This window comes from Aotus nancymaae, unplaced genomic scaffold (genome assembly GCF_030222135.1).
Source record: "Aotus nancymaae isolate 86718 unplaced genomic scaffold, 86718_ANA_hifiasm-v0.15.2.pri h1tg000019l, whole genome shotgun sequence".
Taxonomy (NCBI): Eukaryota; Metazoa; Chordata; class Mammalia; order Primates; family Aotidae; genus Aotus; species Aotus nancymaae.
The window spans coordinates 31,891,211-31,896,567 of NW_026988431.1; the positions used below are offsets into that span (position 1 = coordinate 31,891,211).

Below are 5,357 nucleotides of genomic sequence, written 5' to 3' on the forward strand. Positions count from 1 at the left end.
TGCCACCATGCTTGGCTAATATTTTGTATTTTTAGTAGAGACAGGGTTTCACTGTGTTAGCCAAGATGTTCTGGATCTCCTGACCTGGTGATCTGCCTGCCTTGGCCTCCCAAAGTGCTGGGATTACAGGCATGAGCCACCTGGCCAGGCCTAAAGTGCAATTTTTTATCTTCCTTTGTTTTCAAGCTTTTTCAACTCCACCCCTGCCTTATCTCATTCAAATATCTTTATTAATTTATGTATTTATTTATTTATTAAGATGGAGTCTCGCTCTGTCGCCCAGGCTGGAGTGCAATGGCATGATCTCGACTCACTGCAACCTTTGCCTCTCAGGCTCAAGTGATTCTCCTGTGCCTGGACTCATTCAAATATTTTTTATTTAAAAAGATTATAGGATGGGTGCAGTGGCTCATGCCTATAATCCCAGGACTTTGGAAGGCAAAGGCAGGTGGATCACTTGAGGCCAGGAGTTTGAGACCAGCCTGGCCAACATGGTGAAACCCGTATCTCTACTAAAAATACAAAAAATTAGCTAGGCATGATGGCACAGGCCAGTACTCCCAGCTACTAGAAGAACTGCTTGAACCCGAGAGGCGGAGGTTGCAGTAAGCTGAGATCAGCCACTGCACTGTAGCCTGGGTGACAGTGACTTTGTCTCAAAAAAAAAAAAAAAAAAGAAAGAAAAAAGAAAAGAAAAAAAGGACCTGGTACAGTGGCTTACTCCTGCTGTAATCCCAGAACTTTGGGAGGCCCAGGAGGGTGGATCACCTGAGGTCAGGAGCTTAAGACAAGCCTGACCAACATGGTGAAACCTCTTCTCTACTAAAAATACAAAAAAATTAGCCAGGCATGGTGGCAGGTGCCAGTAACCTCAGCTACTAGGGAGGCTAGGGCAGGAGAATGGCTTGAACCTGGGAGGCGGAGGTTGCAGTGAGCCAAGATCGCGCTATTGCACTCCAGCCTGGGTGACGAGAGCGAGGGTCCTTCTCAAGAAAAAAAAAAAAAAGAAAAAGAAAAAAAGATTATGGTTATGGTTCAAACTATTTGGCAAAAGACAGACAAAAGTATAGGCTATGCATGGTGACTCACGCTTGTAATCCCAGCACTTTGGAGGCCGAGGCGGGCAAATCACCGGAGGTCAGGAGTTTGAGATCAGCCTGGCCAATATGGTGAAACCCCGTCTCTACTAAAAATACAAAAATTAGCCAGGCTTGGTGGCGGGCGCCTGTAATCCCAACTACTTGGGAGGCTGAGGCACGAGAATCACTTGAATCCAGGAGGCATTCATGATGTACCTAACTTTTTCTTATTTATTTATTTTTAAAATATTTCTAGGCTAGGTTTGGAAATTTTTTCAAATGGTCATAAGTCTCCAGAAACTTTTCCAATATATTTATTGGAAAAAAAAGCCCACATATAAGTGAATCTGTCTAATTCAAACTGATGTTGTTCAAGAGTCAACTGTATTGAGCTTTGTATCTGATTGTGAGTGTGAAGTTGATGATGTTGACAAGAGGACATAAGTATCTCCACGATGGTAATGAGGAATTCTGGTAACTTATTCAGGGCTTTGAGGATTCTAGTTCTTTGCTTGGATCAGAAAAGGGGCCTTTTTACTTAAATAAAAGCTATGAGTATATGAAAACTCAGACCAAAATACATTTTAAAAATGTTTTCTGATATCTCTTTGTTAGGAACAGCAAGACATTTCACTTTATTCGTTTATTTATTTTTTGAGACAGAGTCTTGCTGCAATGCCCAGACTAGAATGCAATGGTGCAATCTCAACTCACTGCAACCTCTGCTTCCCAGGTTTAAGCAATTCTCCTGCCTCAGCCTCCCGAGTAGCTGGGATTACAGGTGCATACCACCACACCCAGCTAATTTTTGTATTTTTGGTAGGGATAGGGTTTCACCATATTGGCCAGGCTGGTCTCCAACTCCTGACCTCAAGTGATCTGCCCGCCTTGGCCTCCCATAGTGCTGGGATTACAGGTGTAAGCCACTGCACCAGCGAACATTTCACTTTATTTTTTAAGTTAAAGGAACATTTTAGCTACTTTGCATCATTTTCAAAAGAAACACTAGTTTGGTAACCCAAAAAATACTGGAAAGTAATATATATCTTAACTGAAGTTGTTTTGAGAGGTACCTGTAGTGGATATTTTATTTTTTCACCTGCTCATCACTATATGGTCTCTTCTGGTAAAAGAATCTTGATTTTCTTTAGAAGGATGACCTCTCCTCCATTTTCTGTCGCTAGATTTTTTTTTTTTTTTGAGATGGAGTTTTGCTCTTGTTGCCCAGGCTGGTGTGCAATGGCATGATCTCTGCTCACTGCAACCTCCACCTCCTGGGTTCAAGGGATTCTCCTGCCTCGGCCTCGTGAGTAGCTGGGATTACAAGCATGTGCCACCACAGTCGGCTAATTTTGTACTTTTAGAAGAGGTGGGGTTTCTCCATGTTGGTCAGGCTAGTCTCAAACTTCCGACCTCAGGTGATATGTCTGCCTTGGCCTCCCAAAGTCCTGGGATTACAGGTGTAAGCCACCATGCCCGGCCCTGTCTCTAGATTAAGGTATATGAATTTGCCAATGAGACATAAGCTCAAGATTTTATTGAAACTACTGGGAAATAAAAGTGCTCTGCTTCTTTTGGAATGTTTAGCTATAAGGATGATATAAGTTGAACATTGGGGAAAGGTGACAAGAAATCACTATGTGAGAACAAACTCTTTGAAGTTAACAAAGAGAAAATGAGAGACTACGTTCTGATGTCATTGTTTGCATTCCTGGATGTAGGCATATCTGAAGTTACCTATCTATGGATTTTTCAGTTATTAAGCCAAATACACTCCTTTTCTTAAATTGGTCTGAGTTTAAATTTTTGACACTTGTAAGGAAAAGCCCTACGTATCATAGCACAAAATAATTCCATTTATTACACATCACAAAATGTCTAAAAATCCTCTTTCATATTTTTCTATACCTCAGTGTCACTCAGAATGTCAGCTGTGCTAAATCCCTAGTCTTTCTCAAAACTCGCAGAAACCGTCTCTCCTAAAGTCAGCTCATTCTAGGTCTTTTTTTCTTACTCTCTTACTCAAAACTTTGCTGGCTGTCTTCCTCATGCCCACTCCATCCATCCCACCTTCTCCAAAACAAAAAATCTAACTGAGCCTTGCAGATCAGCCTAGCCTTCTGAGGCTCCTTTTGCTTCTTTACCTCTATTCCTTATTGAGATCAGCACAATTAATGCCTGTTTGAACAACAAATGATCCTTTCTCTTGGGAAGGGTGAAAGTATGGAAATATTTACATGTTAAATGTTCTGTTCTGGTCTCATTTGTATTCAGTACAAATAGTGTGTTTGCTTGGACATTAATTCTATTTGCAAATAGCTACAGCTGGAGGTCCCTTTGGGTAAGTCTTGCTAAGATACTGCACTGGTAGGTTTTTTGTTTATTTGTTCATTTTGTTTTTGTTTAGTTTTTTAAGGGGATGGGGAAGGAATCAAAGTAGTCAAATCAGTTTGGTTGTTTTTACAAGCCTGAGAAATGGTCAAATTCTGGATTCAGACCAAGCACATCATAGTGTGCTAGAGGCAATTTAATGACTTCCCACTCTCTTGCCTTTTTCCCCCGTCTTTGGGAACATTCTTGGGTTTTCTACAGAAACAGCCAGAGTCTCTCAATTGACAATTGCTTCACTCAGCAGTTTCTTGTTAAGCACATTTATCAGACACTGTGCCCAGGACTCTCTCAAGTGTCCTAAGAATATTGACTCATTCAAAAGCAGCCCAGCTGTAGTTGGGAGACCACCAGCACTTGCTCTATAAAGATCTAAATTGTCTCTCTATCTCAAGAGGAATCTGAAATCCTATTATGCTGGACACTCAAATGATCCCCAGCCATTTTGTGATCACACTGTTTATAAGCACCCTGAATTCCATTCTTGGGTCTACTTAAACTGGCACCCTCGGGCTATGGGGCCCAGTGGGGAGACCACCTAGCATGCTGGCTGCCTGGAGCCCAGGGAACTGTCAAGATGGCTCTGGAAGACTTCTCACCTTTTAAAAGCCCCGTATTTCTTTTACATATCTTTTCGTCCTCATGAATTTTACCAATCGAAATGGATTAAAATCTATTATAGTGTCCTGGAAAGGTGGGGAAAAGATGGGATAGTTGAAGAGAGTTTAATAAAGGGACTATTTAAAAAGGCGTGGATGGGGGCCGGGTGCGGTGGCTCACGACTGTAATCCCAGCACTTTGGGAGCCCCAAGCGGGCAGATCACGAGGTCAGGAGATCAAGACCATCCTGGCTAACACGGTGAAAATCCGTATCTACTAAAAAAAAAAAAAAAAATAGCTGGACGTGGTGGAGCGGGCCTGTAGTCCCAGCTACTCGGAAGGCTGAGGCAGGAGAATCACTTGAACCTGGGAGGCAGAGGTTGCAGTGAGCCGAGATCACTCCACTGCACTCCAGCCTGGACGACAGAGCAAGACTCAAAAAAAAAAAAAAAGGTGTGTGGATGGGGTTAAAGGAAATCTCTGGGTGCCACCCACCCCAGGCCTGAAGGGGCAAGTGTAGTTAGTGGTAACCGGGACCTGGAGAAAACTGCAGGAGAGGGCCACAGGATGGGAATAATGGCTTTCAGTTGAAGAACATAGTCACTGCAAACAGAGTGGCCCACTGGGAATGCATGGGAGGTCCTGAATCACATCCTGCCTTCTGATCTGCAGGTGCCTCCCACTTGCCAAAGCCAATTGAAAGCCAGATTTTCGTTGATGTGGCCCATAATGGTCAGTCCTGAATCACAGCAGAGTGGAGAGTGGGTCTGAAGGGACAGAAGAAAAACCATCAGGCACCTCTTGTTTTTTATTTATTTATTTATTTTCCCACAGCCAGCACCTTGGTTCAGGCCTCACCCTTTCTTGTCTGTCCCAGGGTTATAGCCTTCCTGCCTGTCCCTGGACCCATAGAATCCACTGCTTTGATGACTAGTCTATTTCCAAGAGGCTATATTCATTCCACTTGGGACTGGGGCTGTGCAGTATCCAGACCCTTCCCTCAGAGACCTAATCAGTAAAATGGCGGGTGGACTCGGGGATGCCCGAAGACTTTTCCGGACCACGATTTTCAGATGCTGGACACATATTTAAACACCAAGGAATCGACTTGAGACTTTTAAGAGCAAACTTGGGTGGAAATGGACAGAAACTGCCTCCCTGCCCACTCGCAGATTGCTTCAAACAAGCGCCCTCCAAGGGTGTAAACTAGAGGGGCCCCGGCAAGTGGCTTCCCGGACTTAGACCCTCCTACCGCGCGGGTAGAGGAAGTCCTTCAGTTCAGGCACAAAC

The 5,357-nt window shown here is 43.7% G+C and overlaps 1 pseudogene; it reads right to left on the reverse strand.

The window, feature by feature from the left end:
* Nucleotides 1-5,357, reverse strand: part of LOC105716536 (polyribonucleotide 5'-hydroxyl-kinase Clp1-like) — a 38,731-nt pseudogene that overhangs the window by 32,600 nt on the left and 774 nt on the right.